The 13,905-nt window shown below is 46.6% G+C and overlaps 1 long non-coding RNA gene across 1 annotated transcript in view; it reads right to left on the bottom strand.

The window, feature by feature from the left end:
* LOC125940635 (uncharacterized) overlaps positions 1-10,624 on the bottom strand; it is a 32,852-nt gene extending 22,228 nt beyond the window's left edge. Inside the window, exons 1-2 of the long non-coding RNA XR_007463832.1 lie at positions 10,522-10,624; positions 745-956 (exon numbers count right to left, since the gene is read on the bottom strand). This is a non-coding gene — a long non-coding RNA (uncharacterized LOC125940635). The remainder of the gene's footprint in view (positions 1-744; positions 957-10,521) is intronic.
* Between the last annotated feature and the right edge of the window lie 3,281 nt (positions 10,625-13,905).

The following is a 13,905-nucleotide window of genomic DNA, read 5'->3' as shown; positions in this document are numbered from 1 at the left end:
TCGCGTTGGCGGAGAGCACTGGAGCAGACAACAGGCGATGCCTCGGAAGGATCGGGCTGCGCGGTGTCCTCAGGCATGGCAGAAACGGGAGGGAGCGTCCGGCTACGGAGTTCCAGGTCGGTCGGCAACGGCACAGAGGCGCTCTGTTTTAATTAATTAGAGCATAGAGCACTGCAGCGAGAGGTTACACAGCTCAGGCAACACAGGTACAAGGCTTCGCCCAACTCGCCGTCGTCGTCTTTCTCGAAGCAGTGCATACTGCGCGTTGTTCTTCAGTACATTTGTAATATATTTCCTATTCTACAGGCCCAGCTAAAACAAACAGCTTGTGATCGCTTTTGGGCGGTTTGGTAGGCGTAGTACACGTAGTTATATTATTAAATCTTCATTGTTGCGACCCGTGTACATGTTTAACCACCTCGACAAAGTAAATGCGTATGCTTGAAAGTTGACCTGTTGGGTTTGTATTTCCGTCGCAACTAATCCATGTTAGCTACTGCAGCTTACCAGTTTCATTTGTGCGTGTGTGTGTGTGTGTGTGTGTGTGTGTGTGTGTGTGTGTGTGTGTGTGTGTGTGTGTGTGTGTGTGTGTGTGTAAGCGTACAAATATGCTGGGTCAACATCACGCTCAAAAATATATATTTTTAAACCGGAGTTAAAATACCCCTTCATAGTCTGCTCAAAACAAAACGTAGCCTAACTAAATGCGCACAGAAATCACACTAAATCACGCAGATATCAAACCTTTTCTTTGTATTTTGGTTTGAGCAGGTGTCCAATATTCTGCATCTTTCCATTCGTCAAGTTGAAGCGGTACAGCGTACTGTTCTTCGGTTCTCCATCTGGGCGTATAGTGAAATACATGTCCTTTAGTGGGAATCTGTTATTCATTACGTTACCAAACAGGGCATTGAGGAGGTTCGGTTGGTAATCCACTTTGTTAGCCCGCAGGCATCCTGCAACATAACGCCAGACAACCGGAAATGACATCAATATTGTGGTCTTGCGTAGACTAAATTACTATGTTAGTATCTATTGTTATCCCAATAGTAAGTTCCGTCATAATTTTTTAAGAATTATCTTCAGCTAAACGTAAAAAAGAACTTGTGATCTGCACCTGTAAATTACCATACCATCTCTGTGCGTATGTGTGTTATGATTGGCACTACAAGATGACCACAAAGCTTGGAGAGTTCGCACATTTCCTTGATGTGTTATAATTGATGCGGTCAGAGTAGTTGGCTCATACGCACTAGAGTGATGTGCCGCCCAGGAGATAAAAACAAGAGGAAGTGACAACATAAATAAAGATAAGAGAAAATTTTAGTTCATATAAACACCTAATAATTTTAATAAGCTTCTTTAATTACTAATTATGACTGACTGTGGATAAACGCGTCAAATTGACACACATTTATTGCAAGGTGCAGGAGACTCATTTATAAACAAGTTAAAGCGGTACGATGACTCCTTGTGCATTTTGTATTGAGTCATCACAATTACGTCACTATGAAATATATTTGCACTGTACAGGCAGTCACGCTGTATTGCTTCATAAAAAGAATAGAATTGAATCCCTAGCTCAAAGTGTACGCACGTCTAATTTATTAGCTGTAAGCATCGCCGAGAAAGGAAAATTGTTATTTCGGCAATGCTTGCGGAAATTCGCTGGTCGACCAGCTGAAGCACGGTAGTGTGTATGTGTAAAAACTTTTTATTTACAAAAGTCCTGAGGCTCGACTATTTCAAGTCGAGGCGGGCCACTCCCACGATGGCACTGTTAGGCCCAGCGCTTCAGCGACATCGTGGGCCCTCTGGACAGCCCGTAGCTGATCTTGAAAAGATGAACTCTCAAGCATCTTCTTCCAATGGAGCCATTCTTGTTCAGGGTTGGTGAGAGTCGCAGGGCATCCCGCGAGCATGTGTCTGATCCCAATGATGCCATTACACGCATGACAATCTTTCTTGACCTCTCTTTCTGGATACATTTTAACAAGGTGGTACCGGGTGGGATAAGTTCCTTCTTGTAATAGTCTCATTGAAACTGCCGGAGCCCTGTTCAGCTTTGAATGTGGCAATGGAAATTGTCTGCATCCTAGATAGTAGTGTTTAGTAATCTCGTTATACGTTAACAAATAATCTCTAAATTCCCCGGCCTGGTGGTGGACGTCTCGGTTGTGACTGTCACGGCTAGCAAGTCCTCGTGCCAAGTCATGAGTAACCTCATTGAGGTTGGCCCGGGTCTCGTCCACTTCTCCCATATGCGCAGGAAACCATTGGATTTCAGTTCTCATACGCATAGTGTTTTCAATAAGTTTAACTGCAACCGCGGCCACGTAGCGTTTATCGAAACCCTTTATAGCAGCTTTGGAATCGCTGTAAATAAAAGTCCATTTATTGTTCCTGATGGCTAGAGCAATTGCCACTTGCTCCGCCACCATGGAATCTTTGGTAAATACAGTTATGGCATCTTGCACCTTTCCTTGAATGTTTGCTACTACGGCAGTATATGCTTCTTTCCCTGTCACCCAGGCAGCATCTACGAAAGCCGCCTGTTGATTCCGCTGTTGTATCTCCCGCAAGAGTGCTTTAGCTCTTGCCTTTCTCCTTTTGATATTGTGCTCTGGATGCATGTTTCTAAGGAGGGGGTGGTTCTAATCAGATCCCTAACCTCAGCTCGCAACTCCACTCCATCCTCCAGTGGGCGCCTTGACCTATTTAGTTCTGCCCCTATTGCCTGTAGTATATTCCTGCGGGCTCGTGTTTTTGTCAATCTTTCCTGTTGCGCAAGCTGCTGAGCCTCTGCAATTTCCTCTATTGTGTTGTGCACCCCTAGACTCATCAATCTCTCGGTTGCAGTGTTAATCGGTATCCCTAGGGTAGCTTTAATGAGCTTCCTAATCATCGTGTTAAGTTTGCTAAGTTCTACATGCGTCCATTTGAATAATCCAGCAACATAGGTGAAATGACAGAGAGCAAAAGCATGAACTAGCCTCAAAGCACTGTCTTCCCCCAGGCCTCTGTGTCTATTGGTAATTCTATTTAGTAGCCTAATTACTTCATCGGTTTTATTTGAGATATGCTGTATTGTTCTATAGTTCGCATTATTCACTTCTATGTAGAATCCAAGAACTTTGATTCCTTCGACTAGCCTGATTGTAGTTCCTTCGTGAGTGTGTAAGTTCACTCTGGGCTCATCTGTCGGGATGTAACCTCTTGGTTTTCGACCTCTTCTACGATGTTTCAAAACCAAAAGTTCCGATTTGACTGCCGAACATTTCAGCCCCATATCTTTCAGTGTATTCTCTATAATATATACACTTTCCTGTAATCTGGTCTCCGTCTGTCCTACGTTACCCTTTCGCACTCCATATGGTTATGTCGTCAGCATATATCACGTAATGTATATCCTCAATTTTCTCCAAATTTCTGGCAACCCTAGACATTGCTAAATTAAATAGCATGGGCGAAAGTACTGTTCCTTGCGGGGTGCCCCTATTTCCCAAGTTCTTTGCCTCAGACTTAAGCTCCCCCAACATGAGGTGCGCAGACCTATTTCCGAGAAAGTCCTTAACCATGTTAAAAAATCTCTTGCCTAGCCCCATCGCAGAGAGAACGTCAAGTATGGCCTTACGATATATGCGGTCAAAGGCTTTTTCAACGTCCAAACCCAAGAGCGCTCTCGTGTGCGCTGGGCTGGACATGTATGAGCTGGTGCTTGATCAGGAGCATAGCGTCCTGAGTCGACAGACCAGGGCGAAAGCCGATTAAGTTGTACGGTAAAATGTCGTTTTGTCCAACGTATTTCGTGAGTCGATTGAGAATAACGTGTTCCATAGCCTTACCTAGACATGATGTTAGCGAAATAGGACGGAGGTTGTCTAGAGTGAGTTGTTTACCTGGTTTTGGTTTGAGGATAGTGTTGGCCACCCTCCATTCCTCCGGATATACCCCTTTTTTCCAGAGATAATTGAAGTGGTCAGTTAGATAAGTGATTGATTCATCATCCAGATTCCTAAGGATCTTGTTAGTTATTCCGTCGGTTCCCGCCGCCGACCTACCGTGAAGACTGTGGAGAGCCGCCCTGATTTCGCTCTCCGAAAAGTCGCGGTCCATTTCCTCACATTTCCCACCAGAATATTCATAGCACTCATCACCATCGCTTCGGTCGCTTAAGCGGGAGATATTTGGCAGCCAATCGATCCATGATTTCCTCCTGAGTTCTATCCCGACTTTCTTGATGAACCAACTTAGCTATTGCTGTTCTTTTGTTCACCTTTGTTTGATTTTCGTTAAGCAAGTGCTTGAGGAGATTCCAGTTACCCCTGTATTTAATTCTACCATCAGCTGATCTGCAGATCTCGTCCCATTGCTGCTTTGCGAGTGTCTTTGAGTGCTCCTCAATCTGCTTATTTAGTTGCGCTATCTTCTTCCTAAGCCTTCTGTTGAGTCTTTGCGTTCTGCATCTTTGTACTATAGATTGTTTGGCCTCAATCAAGTGCGCCAGCCTGCTAATCTATCCATAATCTCAACGCTTTCCTCTGTCTTACTTTCTTTCGTGGCCTCTTTGACGTCCTCTCTGAGCTGGTTGACCCATATCTAAAGGGCTCTTTCTCAGCCCCTAATGTTCCCATTTCCCTTCTTTTTGCTCTGACTTTCCTGAAGAGGTCCCAGTCTGTGCACTTGAAGAATCTAGCTTCCTGCCTCGGCATGCCTATGGTCATATGTAAGATATAATGATCGCTGCCGAGATCCATATTCGAAATTTCCCAACTAGCTCCTCTTGAGTTGTTAACGAAAGTGAGATCAGGTGTGGAGTCCCTGCATGTGGACGTGCCACAACGGGTGGGATATGCTGGATCAGTGATCAGGCAGTAGCCCCAGATCTACGGCACGGCTCCACAGCCCTTCTCCTTTTTTGTATTCCAGCTGTATCCCCATGTGTGATAGGGGGCATTAAAGTCCCCTCCAATAATGAGCGGGGCAGTTTTGGCAACCGAAAGTGCCTTGTTGAAGAGTGCTCTAAAGCTCTGTCTCATGTCGTTGGGACTACTGTAAATGTTCAGACAGAAAATGCTTTGCGCCTTGCCTCTATTCCTTTTGAGCACTATTTCTACTAAAATACATTGAATTTTGGAATGTCTAAGGTGAATGTTGTGCTCTATGTATGGTAGCTTTTTATCAATGAGGGTTGCCAATCCCCTCCCTGTTTCTTTGCCCCTACATGTCGTTTTGTACCCAGTAAGCTTGACTTCATCCGCTAAGGTTTCCTGGAACATAATTACCTTCACTCTAGTGAGATGCTACCTATTCAGGAAGCAATTTGACGTTTGCTATACCTGCGGAAGGGTAGGGCACCGCTCAGATGTGTACCCGACTCCAGACTTTGTTCAATGTAGAGGATGTGGGATTGTTAACCCAGGAGAGGACCATGTGTGCGTGCTTCAGTGTAAATTCTGTGAAGGGGATCATCCAACTGGTGACAAGTCATGTAAGCAAAGATTCCACATCCCGTACGTTGTACGACTTCGTCGGAGAGAACGCAACAGATCCCGGTCGATAACGAGGGCGCCTTTGGAGGAGCTGCCGCCGGCGCCCCACCATCACCCGAGCACCAGGGGGCGCTCACGCTCCAGGAGCCGCACTAGATCCAGGCGTCGTTCGCAATCCAGGGAAGGAAGCCGTTCCAAGTCAAGGGAAGCTCAGGTGCGCTTCGAGGAAAGGGGCTCCGCACCTGGTGGCAAGAAGACACCTGAGACCGCCTGGGCCGACAAAGTTAAAGGTAGGGTGATAGTGCCTTGAGAAAAATTGATGAGTGTAGTAATAATCCTCACTATGAAACGAAATGGAGGCACTTCCGTAAACAGCAACTTCAATATACGCTGCGGGAAACGGCTCGATCCCGCAGTCCACGCCAGCAGGCTCCAGTTTCGGCCGGGCATTCCCAAGGGCGCCCAGCCGCAGCTCGCGCGTCCCTCGTCTTCTTCGTCCACAGTAAGCTCTGATGCCGATAATCATGTCGGCGTTCCCACACTACCGCTCTCTCTGCGAAGGCACTGACGGCACTGGCCCACGGTGGCTGGCAACGACAGAATGACACCCCTACCGGCGGGCGAACCTTATAGACTGCTAAAGCCCCGAACGAGGATCGGAGGAGCCGGCCACGTCTCAGACACCAATGTCTTCCAGGAACCCGCCGGCCCTAAACCTGGCTGGCTTCCTGGATGGACTCCTCGCACAGATTGGGCAAGCCAGGTAGTGGAGCCTCAGAGGTTAGGTCTTGCAGGAACCTAAAGGCCCTAAGCCGTCCCATGACGCACACCTGGTCTGGTTTTCCTCTCCGACCTCGTTTTGACGAGTAGACACAACAGGTCGCCAGAAGGAGCCGCCGCCCGTTCAATGCCTTGCCACAACAGAGACTGATCCGCACCGCAGCACGCAGGTCAGCTAAAAGGAGGGGAAGATCGCCGATGATCCCGATCGTCGCTCCAACGGCGCCACCGCCGCTGTCAACTGGCCTCGAGCTCCCGAAATCTTACCAGAACACTGGACACCGCTTACCACGTCCTCTCGAGCCGTCTGTGTAGAACCGCGCACTGCGGCGGCGAAGGACGGAGCCGCTCTTGAAGTGGTGTCGGCGCCATCGCGCTTATGACGTCATCTGCGCCGGCGGTGCCGTTCTCGAACGGCGGCGCCGGCGGGTACTGCAGCAGCGCGTAGGAGACAACGCCGGCACCAGGTCCCACGTCAGGCTCGATGACGGCGACGGAGGAGGAGCCGGCGCAAGCGCTCGTCACTGAACATCAGAGGTGCAGCTCGCGCCACGGATATGACCACGCACCATGCCGGAGTAGGAGTCGCTACTGGCTGTGGTACGGGCGCCGTGAGCCTTCCCCACGACTATGGTTCATCGCGGAGCGTGGTCGGGACCCCACGTTATGGCTGCCAATGTGGGAAACGGCTCGATCCCACAGTACCCTTCAGCAGGCTCCAGTCTCCACCGGCCGCGCCCAATGGCACTCAGTGGCAGCTAGCGCGTCCCTGGCTTCATTGTTTGCGCGTCCCTCGTCTTCTTATTCCACAGTTGGCTGTGATGCCGCTAATTAAGTCGGCGTTCTCACAACGCTTAGCTTATTGTGCGGGGTTTTACAGCGAAGTTTCGTCTGCGGACACTGTGGCGTCGTTGTCGGTTCAGTAAAAACCCCGTGACCTATCGGGAGAGGAGAGGAAAGGAAGAGCTCAACGCTGTGAGAGGTTGCAGATGAAAAGGAGAACGGGGAGGTGGGTTGACGTAAGTCGCGCCATCCAATACTCGCGTTGGAGGGTGAGACTTAGGGTGCGCCAACCAGTGGCGATGTGCAAAAAAAGTAGGTCAACGGAGGAGTGGGGTGTGAGAGGGGTTCGTGTTAGTGGTTGTATGTACGGAGCTTCGAGGAGATAGGGGTGTGAGAGGGGTTCGCGTTAGTGGTTGTATGTACGGAGCTTTGGTCAAGGACTCCTGTCTGGGAATGTTGTAGAAAAAAAGCGTGAGGTAGCGCTACGAACACCGTCACCCGCGGACGCCGACGCGTCCCATACCCCGCACTCACTAGGAACGCGATCGCCCGTCGACGCCGACGCATCCCATCTCCCGCAAGTAGCGCTGTTCGGGCCAGCCAAGCGGCCGTGAATGCAACTACGGTTCGGACGCTCGCTGCCATTGCAGCCGGCCTGATGCGGCAGGCCATACGTCTTTTTTTAAAGCATGATCACCGCGCGAAGCACGCAAAAGTGAAAATGAGGTGAAAGAATGGCGGAACAAAAGATTTTCAAGATAGATTGCTCCTCAACATTGAGTTTCAGGGTGTAACACTCAGTGTAACTGACACAGCTTCGCTGTTCGACCATCTTCATCGAGTGGAAGGGGCGGTTAATTTTTTTCTTGCTAACACTGAATAGCAATATTAAGTCTCACAAATAAATGTGTACGTCATGACAAAAGAGGATAGGTGCACTTCGGAAAGAAAAACGGAAAATTCCAACACGATAGTAACCCCCACCAGCGCGACATTTCCGACGCAGCAATGAAGCTGATAAAAATTGGAGGACGGTTAAGCATCGCCTTTAAGAGTAGAGCGCAATAGCGTTATCGGGACACGTTCGCATCACATCGTTTGCATACGGCAAGTAGGCTTCATTCAGTGCAACACTGAACGTGGGAAAGCCAGCTTGCAAAGACCAAGCTTACCAAAGACCAAGCATTTCTTTAAACAGAAATGTATTGCTGGAAAGACGTTTTTCCAGGGACAATATTAGTGGTCTTATATTAAAATGTGAAGGCCCTAGCACCTTCTTTATTATTCTATTAATTGTTTGCTATTGCCCCGACGCGCGCACGTGTCGAAAACGAATTAGCAGGCGGAGTCCCAATTTGACCGGATGGATCGATGAGGGTGAACCCCTCTATAACGGTCGGTGGCATACGCGATCTAGCCATGACTATTAACATATTTTGTACTTTGTGGTGGGTGAAATTTCACCCCAGCCTTCATTTTTTCCACCAATCAAATAACCTCCGTTTGGTTATTTCTACCCGCTTAAAGTATATTTTGCCTTCACTGTCCCTAAACCCCAATGCTTTGAAAAAAATCAGCCCCGTTGCTTTCGCAGTGTAGGGTTAAGCCCTTTACAGAAAAGTATGAGGTGTTCAACCGTTTCCTCTTCTTCTTCACATGCACCGCAGAACGTTTGACCTGCCTAGGATGCGAGCGCCATCTGGATATCATTTTCGAAAGTAAAGTACCTGAACGTACAGTTGTGGGTCTGGTAGAAATGCTGGAAAATGGGTTTATGTAGGAGTTTCCTCGTAGCAGAATCAGGTTTTATCCTACATTCAAATTACAATCCGACGCCGATTGGTAAACAATACGACGGCGAATCCAACGGCGAACCTGACGCCGATTGGTAAAGAGGACACTTTACCAATTTTATGACGGATTTCACTGTGAGAAAAAGAAATATTTGTTCACCAAAACCTTGCACCACGGGGAGGGCCTGCGGGGTCATGTTGGTTGGGTATGATTTTCTCCGCCACCCGCCGAACTCACACGCCTACGCCGGTTGCCGACGCCGGGTTTTCTGCGACACGGGGCCCTCAACGCTATCGCGTTAAAATGGACCTGCGCAGAAAAACGTTGGCTACAAAACGAAGGGGAACAAATGAAAACGCATGCGCTAACCGCCTTCATCTCTCAGCCGGTCTCTTCTGCACCGAATCGCCGGATCCAGTTTGAAAAAAATATATATAAGAAAACGTCAAAAAAGAAGAGTCATTTGAAAAAAAAACTTTAAAAAAAAGCTCATCGCAACATTAACACTAGGACTGCGGTATTGATACTCCAAGTTAACCTCCAAGTTTCTGCCCCATACCGGTGCTAACATATGGGGCAGAAACTTGGAGGTTAACAAAGAAGCTCGAGAACAAGTGAAGGACCGCACAAAGAGCGATGGAACTAAAAATCTTAGGATTAACGTTAAGAGACAGGAAGAGAGCGGTGTGGATCAGAGAACAAACGGGGATAGCCGATATTCTAGTAGACATTAAGCGAAGGAAATGGAGCTAGGCAGGCCATGTAATGCGTAGGATGGATAACCGGTGGACCATTAGGGTTACAGAATGGATACCAAGAGAAGGGAAGCGCATTCGATGTCGGCTGAAAACCAGATGGGATGATGAAGTTAGGAAATTTGCAGGCGCAAGTTGGAATACGCTAGCGCAAGACAGGGGTAATTGGAGATCGCAGGGAGAGGCCTTCGTCCTGCAGTGGACATAAAATAGGCTGATCATGATGATGATGATTGGTACTAGTCTCATATAGCCAGTCGCCCTATTGTCACTGAGACGTCAGAGTGTAGAAGCATGTAATTGAGGGCAACTTGACTGTTATTCGTACCACTTTGTCAGTATGTCTCCTCGAATACGGAATGCCTACTGTTCTGTACAAAGGGCAAAGAGGCACACGCTGTGGAGTTTGCATCAACAGTCATGCGCCTGTGAAATCAATCCAAATGCTCTGTGTTTTAGAAAATGTCACTTCTGCAAATAAGAGCTGTCTCTATACGCAAAAGAACTTGCGGCAACGAACATGTGCGCTGTTAAAGAAATGGGAAATGGGAATATCCTAAATTTGATTTATACCTTGAGCATCATAAAAATGAAGATAATATATATATATATTCTTCTCGTTCACACACACACACAGAGACATATATATATATATATATATATATATATATATATATATATATATATATATATATGTATATATATATGTGTGTGTGTGTGTGTGTGAACGATAAGAAAGCGTATCGAGGTGCCCGATATTTATTAAATATATGGCATATATATATATATATATATATACAACAGCACCAATCTCAACAATGTGAATATTTTCTGTGCAGCTTCATTTATTTACGCATCACATCCGGAATATGCTCATTGCTAATACCTAGGGAAGATAATACACAATGATTTCTTACCTGCAAGTAATACTACCGATACGACGCAAGATGCTTTCATGGTTGTTGGAGAGATCAGGATGCCGAGATCAGAGCAACAGTGTACGCAGAAACGTTGGCTGCTGAAACATAGCTTCAGTGATCTGCGTAGGTACGCGTGGTCTGAGCTCAAATTTCTGATAAACTCGTGTACTTTATTAGCCACTTGCTTTGCTGGTAAGCTTCACATCAGTGCATAAATAAAATATATAATTTGAAATCACTGTCAGCTGCAATTTTCATATGAGCATCAAAAGTGAGCGCTAACACCACCCGTTTGTTAACGCGGTTGTTTGTATGTACCCTAAAATTGCGCAAGCACAACTATACGATATACGGAAACTTTGCAAGTGCAACAGCACCATGATCTGAAGCGAGAAATTATTCAAATAAATCATTGCAGTGGAAGAAGTTGTCATTCGTTTCAGAAGCCATTATTGACGTTGTTAACGAAATTCAACGATAATCATAAATGTTCACAAAAAGAGTCAATTTAGGCTTAGTTATAACACTGCGGCGGAAGTTATTATTGTGGAAATAAAAGCAGTCTAAGCACTAGGATCATACCCCGAAATAAATTTGAGCAACCGCGTCTAAATGTAAGCAAACTTACAGAGGTATTCTTTGGGGTACCAATTAGTTCATTTCTTAGAGAAGACACAGGCTGGAACTTTTAGTGTACATTATTCATACATTCTAGGGCAAAGGCCATGTCCTTGCCGTAGACATTAAACAAAATGGATTAGTCATTGGCATATTCAACACTATGTTTGCCGAGGCATGCAGGCGGCAAAGCAACAAGTTTCTGAGCTCAGCTTCCAAGCTAGACTGAGGCCTCAGTATCGACATGATATTCTAGTGGAAGTTGCGATGCACGTGATAGACGAAATGTTGAAGAGGTCGTTAAAGGGATAGCAAGCAGCCGTAGTGACCAAACCGCCTACCTTATTTTCGCTCTCTCATCTCGGCGCCTGTTCAATTTGTTTGATAATAATCTCTATACAAATGAAGGCAAGCTGTTCTAAAGGCGAAAGTAAAGACACCGTTCATTGGCTTACGTTGTTAATGTGCGACATCTACTGCGAGACATGTTTTTCTAAAGCGGATCGTAACAAACAAAATGGTCGTAGCTAACCTGCTCTTGCCCGGAGTCAGAAACACTTTTGGGTGCTTACACGAGGTATTTAAATACTAGTCTGTTCGTTAAAAAAATTGCTCAACTGCGTGTGGTGCAATCTCTACGTAACCTTTCTTCGCTATAAAGTCGACTGCTAATCTTTCAGATCACGCTGAAATCTACGTGGCCTTTGGTCATAGATTCTGCAGGTGTTTTCTTTCCTTTTTTTTTACAGCTACGCTGTTAGTGAGCCTCTAAGCGATCGAAAATGTCGTATATGCGGGTCTTTCCAGTGTACTGGGAGAAACACTTGATACACCGAGCTTAAATTTGGACGGAACAGGGTGATAGGTTAGGTAAAGATTGATTTCGTTCCTTTAACATATAGACGCGTGGGCCAAGGTTTCTTTGGGTTGGACAAAACAAAACAAAACAAAATCTGACAGAGCCCACCTCAAGATGAATACCATTAGCACTGCGGCAAATTATTGAAAAGCCGTTTTACAACCCCCGAAATGCGTCTTGCATGAGGCGTCTTTCTAATTTTTACCTCTGGGCATGGTGCGCTGGTTATGCAGCAGCAGCGAAGTCGCCATGTGGGGCTTGCGCGAATTCATATTTCGACAAGATTGGCTGAATATATAAGAGATCTGTTGGACTTCATCCTGACCGTAGAAATTTAAAGAATGATTTTTTTGTTATAGAAGAGCGGCAAATATACAATAGCTCATAGCCAGAGATGTCAGAGAGATCCTCTACCCAATAGGCCTTAGATTGGCCTTAGAGGAAAATGTTTAGATTCATAGATACTCCAAGAATATTAGCCGCAATTATTAATTGGTTGGAGCTGATCGTTACTGCCAGTTTAAGAGAACATACATTGTCGGTACTAAGGAAAACGTGGATTTTTTGTTAATGCATTACCAATGTTAAGGTACTTCACGAACTTTTCAAGGCTTAGCTTTCTGTCTGTCTGTGTCTGTCTACGTCTGTCTGCGTCTGTCTGTCTGTGTCTGTCTGTTTTCATGCGCTGCCTAACGGTAGTAGTATTTAACTTGTCTAGGGCTTGGATAATAATATGAGTGAAAGTGCGTTTAATGCCACGGGTTTCATCGTCGGAAAGCTCCTGCACGCTGTCGTTGAGGCCGCGTGACAGAAACGTTACATTCGGACAGATACTATAAGTCAATCTACGTAGGAATTAAAGACTGCCGTCGTTCAGGCAGCAGTGCTCATGATCCGACGCCAAGGCTGGTACTCGCGTCAGCTGATAATCCCTCCTCAAGCCTCCCCATAGTTCACATATAGCTTTGAAATCGGCGGTAGTAAATAAAAGCTCAGGTGTCACTACTAAAAGTGCACTTAAACTAGCGATGTCGAACTGGCTTGAACAGAAATTATGGACACCAACGGCGTGAATGTGTGTGTGTGTGAGAGAGAAAGATATGTATTAAAAGGCAACCGCAGTCGTTTTTCCGGTGACGTGCCTAGGCTGGCTAGGTTAGTTGTTTAGCTCATCATAAGGTAGATCAGCAAGCTGTCATATATAGCTTTGCGGTGTTAAGGAGTCCCTTTTGGAGCGATCTAGTCGTTTAGTGTGACTGAGCTCTGTAACCCAGAAAGGCGGATTCTTTGCCGTGAGGATAGGCCAGGACATCTCCATAGCAGGTGTTGTGCTGTGGCTGGCACACCCGTGGTGCAAGTTCCACAGGTGGGGTCAAGCGACTTGTCAATGTATTGATCTTTGAAAGCAGACGTGACTGCCGTGCCGGTGCGTAGACGGCGGAGTGCCACGCGTTCCCGGTGTGGAAGCCCAGAAAGGAGGGGCTCATGGCCTTCGGGCAGAAGCGCCTGTAGTGCAAGCTGTCTATGTTGTCGGAGCTACAGGTGAGCATCGAAAGCGTCGACTTCTTCTGCCGATCGAGCTGCATTCATGCTGTGATTGACGCAATCATGCTGTGATAGTTCCTGTTTGAGGGCAATGCTGCGCGCGGGCTGTTTTACCTGGACGAGTTGATCAATCTAGATGCTAGGCGCCATAAACGAGTAGGGTTAGTACGATGGTTTAGTCTACTGCAGGTACGATGTTAGCGCGAACGGCAAAGCTCCTTCGCATATCTTCCGGTTGCTGCCTTCGCACGATTATGAATGATGCGAAATTCAACATTTTTTGGGTGGCGTTTGGCTTGCTGTTCTGCCCTAAGCCTCGAAGCTATTAGGTTCAGCATGTGCAAGTCAGGAGCAGGATC

Source organism: Dermacentor silvarum, chromosome 10 (genome assembly GCF_013339745.2).
Source record: "Dermacentor silvarum isolate Dsil-2018 chromosome 10, BIME_Dsil_1.4, whole genome shotgun sequence".
Lineage (NCBI taxonomy): Eukaryota > Metazoa > Arthropoda > Arachnida > Ixodida > Ixodidae > Dermacentor > Dermacentor silvarum.
This window is presented reverse-complemented; position numbering and strand designations above follow the sequence as displayed.